The sequence below is a fragment of the Equus przewalskii genome, chromosome 7 (genome assembly GCF_037783145.1).
Source record: "Equus przewalskii isolate Varuska chromosome 7, EquPr2, whole genome shotgun sequence".
Taxonomy (NCBI): domain Eukaryota; kingdom Metazoa; phylum Chordata; class Mammalia; order Perissodactyla; family Equidae; genus Equus; species Equus przewalskii.
This window is the reverse complement of record NC_091837.1, coordinates 49,721,112-49,738,249: the sequence shown is the minus strand read 5'-3', so window position 1 is coordinate 49,738,249 and position 17,138 is coordinate 49,721,112. Positions and strand designations below refer to the sequence as shown.

Here is a 17,138-nt window from a genome sequence, read left to right as displayed (position 1 = left end):
GCTAGCCTCTTCTCCCTCTCCTATGTCAATTCTATTCATATTAGGACGTATGACATACTGTATTAGGAAATATTGATGACCATTGCCACTAATCCTATTTTACTTCTACGACATTTGATGATGGACTCCAGTCACTTTTTTTTTTTTTTTAAAGATTTTATTTTTTCCTTTTTCTCCCCAAAGCCCCCCGGTACATAGTTGTGTATTCTTCGTTGTGGGTTCTTCTAGTTGTGGCATGTGGGACGCTGCCTCAGCGTGGTCTGATGAGCAGTGCCATGTCCACGCCCAGGATTCGAACTAACGAAACACTGGGCCGCCTGCAGCGGAGCGCGCGAACTTAACCACTTGGCCACGGGGCCAGCCCCTCCAGTCACCTTTTTGATTGTTCACAGTTGCAGAAAATAAAATCAGTCCTCTCACAGTTGTTTAATACCGTTTGGGAATTTACATCTGTCCTAGTTTAGGCACAATCTCCTTGGGTTACATTTTCTTTTAAACTTAAAGAATATGGTCTGAGAAGGCAAAGTACAGTTAATAAAAGGATATAAACCTACCTCTTTTTCCTTCTTGGTCTTTTTCTCTCAGTTTTTGTTCTCCTTTGGGTTTTATACTCTTTATTTTCACTTCAAGGGGGTGCAGAGAACAAAAACGGGAAGAAGGATTTTGATCTGAGAGACATAGTAGACAGAGGCAAGTGCATGTGCAAAGGCCCTGAGACAGGAAAGAGCATGGAACATACCAGAATATTCCAGAACAGAAAGGAGGTCCCTGGGCTTTGAGCATAGAGAGTGATGGGGAAGTGGCGAGAGAAAGCTGAAGAGTTCGTCAAGGGTCCTATGGTGTCTAGGCCATTTTAAAGGTTTCAAACTTCATCTTACGGTCTGGGCAGTTATGGAAGAGTTTCAAGCAGAGGTGGACAGGATCCAACTTGGTTTTTTTTTAAACAAGTTCTCTTCAGTTGAGATATGGACCATGGATTGCAGAGGAACTAGAGCAAGGGAGAGGTGATCGTGTCAAAGGACTGAGATAGAAGTAGTGGGGTGGGGAGGAGTAGTAGATGGTTCTGAGAGATATTGGGAGGTAGAATCCACAGGACATGGGGATTGATATTGGAGCTCGGAAGGAGTTCTGGCAGTGCACAAGACAAATGGTGGTGCTGCATATTGAAACGGGGGCTACTTGCAGGAGGAGCACGGGGGGAGTAGGGTGGGTTTTGCTTTGGAGATGTTGAATTCTAGAGGCTCATGGGGCACCCAAGTGGAAATGTTGGATAAGTAGGTAGATTAGCAGGTCTGGTAAAAAGTCTGGGCTGAGGGATAAAATTTGGAAGTTCATCAGTTTATTGGTGATAATTGAAGCCACTTGGGTGGATTATTTTGCTTATAAAGAAATCATAGTGGGAGAAGAGAAGAGGGCCCCAAGAAACTGGAAGATTCCGAGGCAGGGCTGAGAAGGAGTTAAGGGCATAGAGCCACAATGAGCAGCCAGACAGAGAGGAGGGGAACTGGTGGGATATTGTGTACCAGGAGCTGAGGGAGTGGTCGGTGTTATGAATGCAGCTGAGAGTTCAGGTAAGATGAGACCACAGGGTCTGTCGTCTGAATTCTCCGCAGGGAGGTGGTTAGTGGTCTTTGCAAAGCAGTTTTGTGGGGAGATGGGCAGAAGCCACACTGGAGAGTGCAGAGGGACCAATGAGAGGCTAGGAAAGGGAAGTGCGGGGACTTCTTTCAGGTTTGACTTTCCAGGAGAGGGAGCAGGAGAGCGGGAGCTGGAGCTGGAGATGAGTTTGGGGGGGAATTTTGTGGTTTTTTTAAGGTGGGAGAGACCTGAATCGTATTCATATGCTGGGGGGAAGGAGTGAGTAGAGAGTAAGAAGGACAGTGAGGTGGCAGGATCCAGAGGACAGGTGAAATTGGCTTTGAGTTGTTTTATTAATATTTTATGTACTTTTCTAAAACACGGAAGGAAAAGACTGACCCCAGGGTAGACTCAGATGAGCCTGCAGCCTCAGCTCCCTGGCTGGGCCTCCCTCCGAGCTCCCTCCTTGGCCACCCACCCACTGTGCTCCCCAGGGAGTCTGGATTTGGTCATAAAGGATCGCCACTCGCACTTAAAGGTCGTTCCTCATTCAACCAAGTCCTCTCCTTTAGGAGGAGGAGGAGTGAACATCCTTTGTGTCTGAACTGAGTCAGTGACAAAGCGGAGGATCAAGTTCAAGGTAGGGGCCCATCTTACTGAACGAAAAGCTAGATAAAATAGAAACGCTGTCTGAAAGTGTTTCTCAGACCAGGGAGAGAGCGCATGAGTTGCATTCTGTGAAGCCTGCTGGGTCTCAAGTTTCTTGGAATTAATATAGGCTCTTGTTGGCACCTTTTTAACTGATTTTAAGTATCGTGCATGTGTGCAGAGAAATTTCTAGATTTCAGTCTGAGTTGGGCCTGAGTAAAGTAGATGCACGTAAGGGAAAAAGATCAGCTTCTATTTGCTGGCTTTTTCTGGAAAAAAAAAAATGACTGTGATTTGCAGCAAGTGTAATTTTTCAATTTTTCTTAAATGTTATTTTTTAGAGCAGTTCTAGTTTCCCAAGAAAACTGAGCAGAAAATTCAGTGTCCTTATACGCCCTGTCCCCACATAGGTCCAGCCTCCCCCACTATCAACATCCACACCAGTGTGGTACGTTGTTACAGTGGATGATGCTACATTGATACCTCCTTAGCACCTAAACTCCATAGTTTACGTTAGGCTTCATTCTTGGTAGTGTACATTCTGTAGGTTTTGACAAATGTAAATGATGTATTGACCATGGGAGTATTGTACAGAATAGTTTCACTGCCCCCAAAGTCCTCTTCGCTCTGCCTGTCCACTCTCCTCTCTATTTGTTTGTTTGCAGTCATCCTCTTTCATGTAAACATAAACATTAGTTTTTCAGGCTCTCCTTTCTGAAGATCTTGAGAGAACCTTAGTAATAGCCTTGTTTTGGTTAGAGTGTTTTTGTAACACAAAAGAAAAATTCAGTCACTGACCTGGAATTATGACTTTAAAGCACTAAGACATCTAATTCCAGCTTTATTTTTCTCTCTGTGAGTATTCCCCACCCGCTTTTTAAGCTCTCTGTAGTTAACATTTCAGCAGAAGCTTTTTTCCCTCTTCTTCATTGGCCGGGATGGAGGGAGGGCAGAGAGACCCGCCCTTGACCCTGGCCTCCCAAAGCGCTGCAGGGCAACGGGCTGAGGATGTGTTCTTGGCCTCTCCTGTGTATTACGGAGAAAATTTCTGTTTCTAAAGGGCCAGAGGAGAAGCTGTGCTTCTTAAAGGTTCTGACAACCATGTTTGCAGCAGGGACCTTAAAAGAAAGACAGAGAAAGGTAGTGTGGGGGTTAAGGGGTTACAGCATTAGTGTTCAGGGCTCTGCTGTTTACTCATTGTTACTTTGTACAGAAAATATGTTGCTTTAAAGCTTATGGAAACTGGTAATTGTAAATCCTGCAGTTTGAAAGTTATTGGGGGAAAAAATCCCAAAACATGCAGGGCGAATTGGACTGAAAATACCAGTTCTTCAGAGAAGAGCCCCCAGGCGTTAAGCTGCTTTATCCACGCCCAGTGTTCTCCCTTTCCAAGCCTTTGCCCAACGTCTCTGCTTTCCAGCATCCCTCCGGATGCCTCAGAGGGGACAGGAGTAAATCGGAAGTGTCCTGGACTTCGCGCACCGCTGCGGGGACTTCTCTTTCTCGTTTCGCCAGTATTCATACCTACCTAGTATTTTTCTGTTGACTGTTTTACACTCAGGCCAAGTGATAGTAGCCACGAAGTCAGAGGTGTGATGCGCTAGCTCTCCTTTCTAATACTTAGTATAAAACACGCTTATGACTACTTAGAAACAAGAACATAGTCCGCCGCCTAGACCCTGGAGTGACCTTGCACCTCCGCAGGGATGCGTGTTACCTGTTTGGAAGACCCACTAGACCGCAGCCTCCCAGAGCTGGAAGCCCCCAGATTTCCTGAAGTTCATGAATGAGGCCCAAGGAGGTTCATTGTGCGTGCGAGACATGGCCGCCCTCTTCCAGTTGCTCGCTGGGTACGCTGAAATGTCAAGGAAGGGCTCCTCTCTTGCTGGTCTCTTCTCACATTCAACTAACTCACAATTTTGTGCATACTTGGATTTTTTTTTTCTACCTAGAGGAAAGTGCTATTAAAGACTAGTCTCTCTCCAGGGTTGTGTAAACTGAGGGCCCCACCCTGGGGGATAGGGACTTAGAGAGATCTAAATAATTTGCATGTCTCTCAACTACCTTCCTTAAACCCCTGCTACAGGTGCTGTGTTGGCTCTGGAAATGACACTGGTCCACCAGAATGACAAGGGCCCTGCCCTTTTGGAGTTTATATTCTAGGGAGAATGAGAGGGACAGAAAAGGGAAATAGGTAACAAGAAGAAAATGTGATGTAGTAATAAGTGTTGTAGAGAAAATAAAAAGCAGCAGACGTGACAGGTGGTTATGGGGGAGCAGGGCTGCTTAGAGGGGGCCTTCCGGAAAGAAAGCTCAGAGGCACGAAGGGACCCACCCTGGGAGGAGCACTCTGGGCAGAGGGAGGTGCAAAGAAGGCAATGAGATGGGGCAGCCGGCCTCTCTGGAGGCGATGGGGAGTTATGAATACTGGCTTGTATGGAATAATCCTGTCCCCGCATTCAGCCCCAGAAATGAAGCAGCTTGCAAAGCGGACCAGAGCACGTGCATTGTTGCAGTTTGTCGTGAGGCCTGAGGCAGGTTACTCATCTCCTGCCTACACTTGATCTGCCGGGTGTGGATCCTAGCAGCCCTGCCTCTCAAGGGATGTCTGTCTCCCACTTAGCACAAGGCCTGGCACACCGAAGCACCATAGCGTGCAGGCTGGGTTATCTTCCTCTTAACCCTGAAGGCTTTCTGGAAAAGTCTTTACTGGTAGAAAGAGAGTTGCATTGTGAGAAATAAGCCAAGATTTTAAAAGTTTGTGTTTGCATAGTTCTGTTCTCTGCCAGACTCGTCAAAGGAAGGCTCTGGAGACTGGTAGCTGGTATTGGCTGAGTTTTCTAGGAGAGAGACTTTTTTTAGGGAAATGAGCTCTTTTGATATTGAGCATTCTTTCCAGAGGACCTTTCTGGGTGGAGTTTTTCCAGGCGGTTCATAGAACCAGGGAGATCAAGGCATTTTGTCAGAAGAGAAGTAAAAGCTGCAGGTCTGACAAATAACCCTGGAAGGGTGTATGTGGTTCTGTGCCTCTCGATTTTTTTAAATTTAAAAAATGTTTTATAATTGAACACATATACATGTTAAAATTTTAAAATATACCATGGAAAATAACCTTGCTTCCTACTTCTGACTTCCAGTTCCCATTTTCCCCCCTAGAGACAACCACTGTTACATTTCCTTATGAATTCTTATGGCTTCAGACATTTAATATGCATCTTCAAACATATTGCACGCATCCTGGATAATTTTTGAAAGGTAGCACTTTCTTACATGTTTAGTGTGTGGCAGATGCTCAAAGGTTTGGAAAAAAATCAGACATTATAGAAAGAAGATGGAATAATGTCATTGGGATATTGATTCCTGAGCTTGAGTGAATTTGGGGCCTCATGTAAATAATACAGATCATTGCTAAGGGAAAAAATTAAATCGTATGTACAGTGAAATGGAGCTAATTCTACCTGTAGAGACAGAATGTTTGGAAATAAAACAGGACCTTGGATATTCTCATTATGTGTACTTGAGAGGAATCTTCTGGAGTCTTCTCTCTCTCACCAAAGCCTGAAAGGGATGGGGAGCCTGTGGGCACCTTCACCTTGGCACCCGCAGCAGGAAGATGTGGACACGAGTAAGGGTGGACGTGGTCCAGGAGCTGTCCCTGGTGACAGGCAGGCCCCCTGCTGGAAAGCAGGCAGTTTGCTCAGGTGAGGTCCAGCATCCCAATCCAGTTGTTAGGGTGAGTTCCTCACCTCGAGGTAGGCGCCCAGGTGCACCTCCTGCCCAGAGCAGCAGGAGGCCAGTGGCAGGATGCCCATGCTGGTGATCTCAGGGCATTTGCCTTAGAAGCCACCGAGGTAACAGTTGAGGAGCTCTTGAGTTGATACCTCCCTACTCCTCCTCATTGTGTCCAGTTCCACTCCTGAAGCCCTCGAATCCTGTCCAGTCGAGGTGTTCCTGGACGGCAGATTCCAGTCTTTTCTCTGCTGGGAGCCGCACTGGCATGAGCTGGGCTTTCTAGTGAGAGCGTTCGGACCCCGGAGCCCAGGAGTGTTCTGAACAGCACCTAAGATTTCCATCACCTAACCCTTAATCCTTGTTCCACAGATTGCGTTTTCCAGTCTGCTAGAAGCTTTTCTTATACTAGCAAAGAAGAATCAGCAGTAGGCTAAGCAAGGCTCCCCACCACTATTTCTCCAAACTCAAAACTGTATTAAACAGAGACCAGCCCAGTGGCGCAGCGGTTAAGTTCGCACGTTCTGCTTCGCCGGCCCGGGGTTCGCCTGTTCAGATCCTGGGTGCGGACATGGCACTGCTTGGCAAGCCATGCTGTGGTAGGTGTCCCACATATAAAGTAGAGGAAGATGGGCATGGATGTGAGCTCAGGGCCAGTCTTCCTCAGCAAAAAGAGGAGGACTGGCAGCAGATGTTAGCTCAGGGCTAATCTTCCTCAAAACAAATAAATAAATAAAAATAAATAAATAAATAAACTGTGTTAAATAGTAAGATGTTCAGAAAACCACACAAGGCTGCCTTAGGTTTATGATTTTTCAGATTTTATTTTATTTATTTATTTATTTATTTTGAGGAAGATTAGCCCTGAGCTAACTACCGCCAATCCTCCTCTTTTTGCTGAGGAAGACTGGCCTTGAGCTCACATCCATGCCCATCTTCCTCTGCTTTATATGTGGGATTCCTGCCACAGCATGGCTTTTGCCAAGCGGTGCCGTGTCCACACCCGGGATCCAAACTGGTGAACCCCGGGCAGCAGGAAAGTGAAACATGCGAACTTAACCACTGTGCCACCGGGCCGGCCCCTGATTTTTCAGATTTTAATGTCCTTTCATATATTTTACCTTATTTGACCCTTACAAACCACCCTTTGAGATAGTAAAAGATTGATTATTATCCACATTATATAGATGCAAAAATTGAGTTTTGTAATAGCCACATCCAATGGCAGGTTCAAACAGAAAGTAAGTCATTATGCACAGCAGACTTTCTCCAAAGTAAGTGAGGGGGAACACTGTTCCTGCAATGGGTGCCGAAAACGTAGTGTTCCCCAGTCAGGTAGGTAAGTTTGGGGAACAATGCCAACATCTTGGAAACCCTATAGAAAGAAATTTACTTAATTCAGTGACTCCCAAATTTGTTTGATCATTAACTCGCCACCTTCCACCACTAGTAATATCTGGTGCTGCTGTTTCTCATAACATTTTGGGAAACACGTCTACAACATCACCAGGAAAAAAGTAATTTTTTAGTAACTTTAAAAAAAAAATGCATCCCTGGGGCCGGCCCCGTGGTGGAGTGGTTAAGTTTGCGTGCTCCACTGCAGCGGCCCAGGGTTTCGCTGGTTCGGATCCTGGGCGTGGACATGGCACCGCTTGTCAGGCCACACTGAGGCAGCATCCCACATGCAACAACTAGAAGGACCCACAACTAAAATGTGCAACTATGTACTGGGGGCGTTTGGGGAGAAAAAGCAAGAAAGAAAAAAAAAAAGATTGAGAACAGTTGTTAGCTCAGGTGCCAATCTTAAAAAAAATTGCATCCCTGTAAGTTTATTTGTGCTATTTACAATAATTTTAGCTCTAATAATTTAGGAACTGCAAAAGTTACCCACATGGCTGTCAGCCGCCAGTGCTGTTTCTGATTCCTGGAGTGTGCACAGGCGCTGTGGGAGATGCTTGAAATCTCCGCCACTTACTGGCTTTGTGACTTGGTCAAATTACTTAACCTTTGTAAACCTCAGTTTCTCTCTCTGAAGATGGTGTTACATTAGTTCTTACTCTATGGTCGTTGAAGAGGTGAAATGAGTTGACTCATGTAAAGTGCTTGGCACAGAGTAAGTGCTCAGAAAATACTAACCTTTATTATTGATGAGCAAATTCATGCAGATTTGTTGTGGAGCAGAGTCTGGTAGACTCCTGTCTCGGGGATAGATGGCATCAAGATCTGATTAAACTTGAGCACATTACAGTTGGTTAAAATGTTCAATCCTAATGTGACTGGAGAAAAAAGAAAGGACCCTATTGTGTTAATTTCCTAGGGCTGCGGGAATGATGTACCACAAACCAAGGGGCTTAAACAGGGGAAATGTATTGTCTCTCAGCTCCGGAGGCCAGAAGTCTGAGATCAAGGTGTCAGTAGGGGTGGTTCCTTCTGAGGGTCATGAGGGAGAATCTGTCCAGGCCTCTCTCCTAGCTTCCTGTGGTGGGCTGGCAGACTCTGCTGTTCCTTACCTTGTAGTCGCATCACCCTGATCCTTGCCTTCAGGTTCACGTGGTGTTCTCCCTCTGTGCATGTCTGTGAACAAATTTCCCCTTTGTATAAGGCCACCAGTCATAGTGGATCAGGGGCCCGCCCTACTCCAGTAGACCTCGTCTTAACTGATCACATCTGCCAGACCCTGTTTCCAGATAAGGTCACATCCTGAGGGCCTGGAGGTTAGGGTTTTAATATATGAATATGTGGAGGATACAGCTCAACCCACAACAGCGATGTGGTAGGTCAGTCCCGATAAGAACATGCAAGAGGAAAGAGATTTGGTTAAACATCCAGTTGTGAAATTTTGTGCTTGCCTTTTTTTTCTTAGAACGACTTTTTTTTTTCAATTACCTTTATTGGGGTTGCTTTACCTACAATAAAATGCATCCATTTTAAGATTTTTTTTTTTCCTTTTTCTCCCCAAAGCCTCCCAGTACATAGTTGTATATTCTTCGTTGTGGGTCCTTCTAGTTGTGGCGTGTGGGACGCTGCCTCAGCGCGGTTTGATGAGCAGTGCCATGTCCGCGCCCAGGATTCGAAACAACGAAACACCGGGCCGCCTGCAGCGGAGCACGCGAACTTAACCACTCCGCCACGGGGCCAGCCCCTAAATGCATCCATTTTAAGTGCACAGTTGAGTAAGTTTTGACAAATGTATGTGCCCATGTAACCATCACCCCAGTCAAGACATAGACCATCTCTATCATCCTAAAAGTTTCCGCCTGTCCGTCCCCAGTCGGTCCCCCAACCACGCCCCAGCCCTGGAGCGGTCCCTGCTCTGCTTCCTGCCACAATAGGTTGGTTGTAGGTGTATCTTTTGTAGCATTTCGTATAAATGAAATTATGGAGTATATTTAGTCTTCTGTTCTGGCTTTTTGCTTGTGTCTGCTTTTAAAGGGAACCATTAATCCCCAGGAATCTAGTGTAGAAGTTTTTAATAACTATATATCCAGTCCTTGGAATTCTTAGAATTCTGTAGAGCACAATTTTGATGGGTCCTTTAAAAAAAAAAACCTTTATTATTTCTTTACTGAACCCATGGTCCTATTAGACACCTCATACCCTCGTTAAATCCTCAGAGCAGCCTTGTGAGGTACGTATTCTTTTCCCCATATGTAAAAGAGGCAGTTTCTTCAGGCATTTTTTTTTTAAGTCTGATTACTGCTACCTAGAAAATGGGTTAATTTGAGGGAAGTTGAACTTTTGCCAAGATTGGAGCGTCAGAATATTGAATGTGTCTGTAATCGTAGTTTTAGTGACGTGTCACAAGGTCATTGTAAAGATTACATGAGATAGTGCATGTCAGGTGTTGAGTATGGTGCCTAGCACACCGTAAGGGCCCCCCAAATGCTACTTGTCATTACTCTTATTAGAGGGCTCAGAGGCTGTCAGCTGGAGCCCCTCTATGGGAATCCAGGCCCAAGCTCTTCACTGAACTTCAGGGGCCTGGATGGTCCACCCTCCTCCAGGGAGCGGCAGGGAGTGGCCCTGACCCCTTCCCCAACCTCTCTTCCCCAGCAGCACTGCCTTTTTCTGCATTTCCTCTGCAGCTCCACTGTAAGATATCCTCTGAAAAGAAAAGGTTCCACGTGAACAAGTGTGGGCACACCCCTGAAGGACTTCTGCCTTCTCATTTTATGGCGGTAGAGGGTGTAGCCGCGTCGTGCAGCAGGCCTGTGCAGGAGCACTCGAACCCAGCTCTCCAAACCTCCAGCCTGTAGGAAATTAAGACGGGAGATGCCAGCCCAACGTTGAGATGGTTTAATGTCATGCCAGTTCAAAGCGGGGTCTGTTCTTACCCATCTCTATCTTCCCAGTGCCAGCCAGGCTGGAGTAAACTTTCCTAGATGTCAATTGAAAGTTAATCATCTTATAGTTTCTTCTTGGGGACTTATTAAACATTTTAGAGCTAAAATATGGAATGGCTTCTATCTTTTTAGCAGTTATTTTCATTTTAGGGTTTTTTTAGTTCTAATTTGTCGTCTTTTCCTCATCCCTTATCCTTCCTATCACTTTTGAAATAGGTGTGAATTAAGGTCAATTAGCGTGTGTTGACATCCACCTCAAACTAAATCTCCAAATTATCTTCGTATAAATCTTGAAGAGGTAGTAATTTCAGCTGAAGTGGCAATTACAAAGCGAGAATTATGCTTAATAACCTCCACGGGTTGTTCTGTTGTGGAATCTTAACAAATAGTATTCGTCATCAATAATTTAGGTGGGATATCATCTGACTTCCATTTCGTTTTACAAGGTTACACAGGACTCCAGATCTCTCTGGGGACGTGGCAGGGAGAAAATAGCTGGGCATTTGCATGCATTGAAGCTGTGCTTGTGGGCAGTTCTCAGCTGTGGGCCCTGAGCAAGCCTCCACGTCTCCCTGAGACTCAGTTTCCCTTTTTTGGGAAACAGTCACAAACCAGCCCTGAGTTTTTTCCAGCCCTGAGTTCATTTGCTATTCATTATCAAAACATTAATATGCAAATTGTGTTTTAGAGCTGCTAACTCAAATATGATCCTGTGTTACAGGATTAACATTAATTTAGTTAAGAGTATTGTCAGATTTGACATTGAGGACATATTCATGCTAATTAGAACAGGTACGGTGAATAGGCTTCTGCTAGAGCTGTCTCATTAAGACTGAGCTGAACTGATTTTGATGCTTTCTTACAGATTTTTAAATTAAGAGTAACAAATGGCAGCACTTGGCTCTGAATATATAGGTTTTTCCCTTGAACAGCCACCGTCCCTCTCCACGATTGTTATTTTTTACATTTCAAGTATGCTAATTTCTTCCCTCCTCCTTTCTCCTTCTTTAATATCATCCAACTAAATTTTATTAGTGCAGCAGAATATAGCTTTAGAGAGAGAAGTGGTAATCGCTGCTTCATTTGTTTAATATTTTAATTTCCGTATACCAATTACATGAAACAGGATATCAAGTACATTATTAGCAGATAAAATAACTCCAGTGATGAAATTTATTTTGAGTCTTAGTTTATATAAATGGTTGAATGAATATTAATGCTCAGATCCTCTTCTCCAAATGGTGCTAAACAGGCCAGAAATTAAGTGACGTTTTTATTAACTTAATTTCATTACCTTTTAGTTTAGGATTTCCATTAGAAGGCCAGCACATTTCAAATGTACAGATTTACAATATTTTTTATTTGTTTCAGCAAAACATTTTTCCATATAATACTGGACCAACTTAGAAACACATGTGCAGGTAATATTTTAGCATCACTCACGTACCGGAGTCTCATCTTTTGTTTATTTTTTGCACATAAGAACTACAGAAAGGAGGCATGTTCTGTATTTCTGAGGGCACCTCTATTCACATGGGAATTCTTTGTTTTTTTTTAATTTTATTGATGTCGTATTGGTTTATAACACTGTGTAATTTCAGGGGTACATTATTATATATCAGTTTCTGTATAGAGTGCATCGTGCTCACCACCAACAGTCTAGTTTTTATCTGTCATCATACATATGCGCCCCTTTACCACTTATGCCCCCCCAACATGGGGATTCTTAAAGCAGTAGCTATCTAAGGCCATCATTAGAGTTAGGAGTTCGTGAAGATATGTGAAAAGCAATACATGTGAGATTTAACGTAAGTGTGAAAGTCAGGCAAATTTTCATTCTCCAAGTGTCTTCACTGAGATGGAAGTTGTACTTAGATCTGAGAATAAGTAAAAGCAGGGACAAATGAATTTACTGTTTATTATTCTTGGTGGTTAATAATATCAAAACTTCATTACATGTATCAGATAATTACGTATTATCTTTTCCTCTGAAAAGTATAAGGTTCTGGGTATTTGTATAGCACTGCACACTATGTAGTGTAAAGTAAGCTGGGATTTCACAGCAAGTTCAGAACCACTGGAAAACAGAGGGAATAAAGAAATAAGAATGGTTGTATGAGCAACATATGCATATTCTGGTATTTTGTAAGTATCCCTTAAAAATAATCATTAAATCCTTTAAAAACAATTATCATTTATAAATTGTTACAAACATCATTAAAAATAATAGCTTACCTTTTTTTGAGTTATATTCCTGGCCCTAGGTAAGTGCTTTTCACAACTTTCTATTTTTTTTACATGAATTGCTGATTTTTCACAATAATCCTAAAAGGCATTATTATTACCATCTTAAAGATGGGGAAACTGAGGCATGGAGAGGTTAAATCACACAGCAGGCGTGATGGAACTAGCGCTGAAGCCCAGCACGCTGGCGCTGGAGCTCGCAATTCCATTCTGCGTCTGTCTACCATTGCTAATGTGTTAGTAACATTTTTCCAAATGGAATTTATAAAGAGTAGCTGTCAATTCATAAGATTATACCATAAAATATTTTACTTCATTTAAAAATGTTATTACTTTTATTACAGAATAAACGTCCACCTAAGTTATTCACAGCATTCCTCATAGCCTGTGTTTAAATCATGTGCGGCTGTATTGCTGTCTTACATTATTTGAAGCATCTGCCTGTTCCAGCCCCAGGTTAGTTTCATATTTCCCCTTCTGCTCCTGTTCTCTATACTAAAGTGGTCTCTAATATCTTATATGGTTGCTGGAGAGATGAGAAAGAAGTCATGTGAAGGAAGGTGAAAGATGGGGAGCCGTGGTGGACCCACCTTTTACATCTCTTCTGGAGTTCAATGTTAAGTCATGCAGCAAGTGTTTATTTCGTGCCTCCTCCACGCCAGGCCCTGGGCTAGAGGCTGGGATACGGTGAATAAAAGACGCAGCTCCCGTGCCTGCGGAGCCCGCAACCTGGTTGATTTCCAAGGGTGATTCTGAGGACGTTTCTTCTGTGAAAACGCTTCTCCCTGGATTGGGACTTGTTGGGGTTTGACTCCCTTGTCCTGCCCAGCCCCGCCCCCATCTGTCCCAAGAGTTTGTCCCTTAGAGCTACAGGGATCCCGAGTCAGCCCTACAGAGCTGATTGCCACCGCCTTGTCATTTTGTTACACCTGAGCCATACCAAGACTCCTAACCCCTGCCTCTCGCTGTGTGGACTGCTAACCGGAGATTCCTCCAGAGCCCCGCGCTGCCTGGTTCCTTGTAGCACCGGTGTTTCTGCTGCACAGTAGGACAGCATCAGGCTTTTCTGTTTGTGTTATGCGTTTACTTAATTTCCACAAAATCCCTATCACCTCACTGGAGTTTAATTTTGCCTTAATTGACATTTGCGCCGGTTTACGCCGTGAGATCTTGGGTTTTGTTTTTTCTTTTTATTTGACAGGTGGGATGGATAGGTAACAAATGAAAAAGCTGTTGAGGGCCCCTGCCCTAAGGGAAAAGTCACTGGGGTCGATTACTGGAAGGAGATCAGAACACTCAATTATAGAGCCTTATAGACTTGCTTTAACGTCCTCGGAAGTTTATTCATTTTCTACTGTGTGCAAAAATAAAAAAGATTTCATTAAGTACTGTGGGGAGTGGGTGGAAAAAACAACTGAGTATGCTTACCCCCGATTGCATTCCAGTGGTGTCTGTAGGCTTTCCACTGATGCCTGTGGTCTTCCATTCTGCAGGCTAGAACCATTTATCTCTGAGCTCATTTATTCAGAGAACTTTCCAACAGCGTCAAGAAAGTACCTGGTTCTCTAATAATTAGGCTTCAGCCCCACCATCTTCAGAAGGGAGCAGTACGTAGCGGGATCGTAGACCCTAGCAGATTACGAGACTGGAGAATCCTTTAAACCCTCCCCCCAAACCTCTCACGGCTGCCTGTTGAAGGAGCCCACTTACAGGGATCAAGTAGGGTCCTACTTTGGAATAAACAAGAGGACCTACGGGCAAGCAGACGGGGGTTAGAAACTGACCTTCTGAATAGATGAGTGGACAGGCGGTTGGAAAGTGAGGAGACAGAAGTAGTCCGACCCACTCCACTCCCTGCAACACATACTTATCTTCTGTCTCTTTCTTCTCGACTCTCCTGTATTTTCCTTTCTACCAGTTTCTCTTCCTGTCTCCCTCCCACGTCACTGTCCTTTTCTCACTTCCTTCCCCTCTTTTGTTCCTTCTCATCTTCTCACTTCTTCTTGGCCTGTTCTCCGTCCCTTTCCTGTTTCTCTAACACTGACCAAAAAATTTTCTCCTTAGACAGAATTTCATTCCCCACCTCACTCCGCCACCCCCACCATTGCCGTGGCTTTAAATACTGTGTCTTGTGGTTAAATAACCGTCTAATAAAATTAGGCTGGGGCTTTAAGAATACCTAAGACGTTCTGCTGCGCGTTTCGCTTCCTTGAGTGGAAATGCTCTAGTGCAATGCTGTCTGCTGCCACGGGCAGATGAGAGGGCTGTTTGCAGAGTCTCATCCACGTCCTGGTGGTCAGACACCACCAGACTGGCCCAGACCGAGACAGCACGTTGGAGTCGGGAGAACGCAGGTTTAGATTCCAGAATATTCTGCTTCTAACTTTAAATCAACTAACTTTTCTTGACCTTGCACAATTAATCTAATATTCTCGCCTCAATTTTCCTTCTTTGCAAACGACAGTAGTTAGCCTTGCTGTCTTCCCTCTCTGGACCTTTTAGAAGGCTTATGGGTTATGATTGTTCATAAGATCTTTGGAGTTCTAGTACCTCATAGATAACTGCTTCATATGCATAAGGCGCTATGTAAATTCCAGGTAGGATTTTTTTTCTAATGCATTTCCGTGTTTGTGCCAAACTTTTCTTGCCAGTCAGGTTGATCTTTAAAAAGTTAGTTTGTTTTTTTAACTCTTGTTGGTATTTATTTTAAGATGCTTCTCCAAGAACACAGATGTCTCCTTTACAGTGTGAAAATTGCAAAGAATAGCTCGTCGCAATGAACTAGCAAGGAGGATGGCTGCTTTGCTGCTGTTGTTACCGCTCACTCGCCTTCTTCCTAATCCGTGCTTTCAACGCTATCTCCTCTCCCATCTGCTCCTGCACAGGAAGTTTCATCAATCACTGTCCCCTCTAAAATATCCCAAGAAACAGGTCTACTGTGCTCATACCAGGACTAACAGTTCAGCTTCAGGAACTTTTGGGCCTCCCAGGGTCACTGGCCACAGTTGGCTGCTGGCAGGCCTGGCTTCGGCCACATCACGAGGAGCAGAGCCAGAGGAGGCCATCAGTTTATCGCGACTTTCATTTAATAGCAGTTCCCACTAGCAGCTCAAATGGGAATAATGTAACAAAGAACCAGGATGACCCGAACAGCCAGCAGAGAAACAGTCTACGTCTTCTGAGAATAAAGATCCCACCTAGCACGGGATTTCACCTAGGAGAAGCATTTTTGGCAAATCACAAGACCTGGCATCCCTGCCAACATGACACCACCCATTGTTTCTGGTGCGGAAACATTGAAACTCTGTCCCTCAGTCATTCCAGTTTTTTTATTCAGTGTGTCTTTTTGAAAAGATGACACTCATTCTGCTTACAAGAGATTCTTACTGTATTAAAAAGGCATCTGTTTTCTATCACCAAAACAAGTTATTTCTGTTCTGTAAGGGAATCTCAGATAAGCTTCTTTCAGACCCCTAGTATTTTAGAACATTGCAAGATGTAGATAAATAAACAATACTCCAATAAAATGGTAACTAAGTAAAGAAGCTCTCTGAAGTTGGCATTCTGCTCATTAAGCACCATATTTATTGGCCATTTCCTCCTGTCAGTAAAGGCGAATAAAAAGCAGTAGTGGTTAAAATGTAATCTTCCTAATCAGTTAGAGAAAATGCTGTGATTGTTAAGAAATCTTGAAATCTTAGTCTTGGCTTCTTTTTTCTTTGGCACTCATGCTTTTGGAATGCTTTTCATTTCATGACCAGTTCCCTTTCTTTCAAAGGAATTTTGAATTCCAAATCTGACCTCCTAAAATGCTAAATTTCTTAAGACATTTGAATTATCTATGGTTTATATCTTTTAGAATCATAGAATTGTAAAAACATCAGGACTGAAAAGAGCATTATAGGCCAGGTGGTTCAACTGCATATATTCTAAATGCGAAAACTGAAGTGAGAGATGCAGTAATTTGCCAAAGTGACGTGGCTCAGAGGAAAACTTGGGTCTCTACTTTGTCACATCCTCAAGAAAACGTTTCTGGGTTTAGAAACCTCGATCAATGCCGACTCTCTTAGAAGCACTGCAACTAGTTCCTTCTTTAAAAGGTAATTGGGTCAAAAATTAGGAGTATGATCTTTGTAATGTAGAATTACTAAATATAGGTATGTCTTCTTTAAAAATAATGTACCCTGGGGGCCAACCCGGTGGCAGAGTGGTTAAGTTCACTTGCTCTGCTTCAGCAGCCCGGGGTTCATGGGTTTGGATCCTGGGTGCAGACCTAGCACTGCTTATCAAGCCATGCTGTGACAGTAACATAATAAGGGAAGCTGGGCACAGATGTTAGCTCAGGGCCAATCTTCATCACCAAAAATGAAAAAAATAATGTACCCTGGATTCATAAAACCAAGTGTGGTACATTCTTGCTGTACCAAAATATTATTGTTTGCCCTCAAAATCATTTACTTAAGAGTGTCAATAAGTAGTTCTCAGAGCATTTAAAGCATAATTTGGTTTAAAATATTTTTAGTTACATGAGGATCTCTTGTCCTCAGGAGATCCCTGTGCATATGACCAGTTCCCAAATCAGACTCTCAACTCTCT

General features: G+C 43.7%; 1 protein-coding gene across 5 annotated transcripts in view; it reads left to right on the top strand.

The window, feature by feature from the left end:
• The window catches only part of KCTD1 (potassium channel tetramerization domain containing 1), a 190,345-nt gene that overhangs the window by 116,615 nt on the left and 56,592 nt on the right, over positions 1-17,138 (top strand). The window contains exons 1-3 of one of the 5 annotated variants that reach the window (XM_070627515.1): positions 8,917-9,128; positions 10,041-10,277; positions 12,887-12,998. The exons of the other annotated variants lie outside the window; for them this stretch is intronic. The gene's annotated coding sequence lies outside the window, so the exon portion shown is untranslated. Of the gene's footprint in view, positions 1-8,916; positions 9,129-10,040; positions 10,278-12,886; positions 12,999-17,138 lie in introns of those variants that run through there. 5 annotated transcript variants of the gene reach the window in all.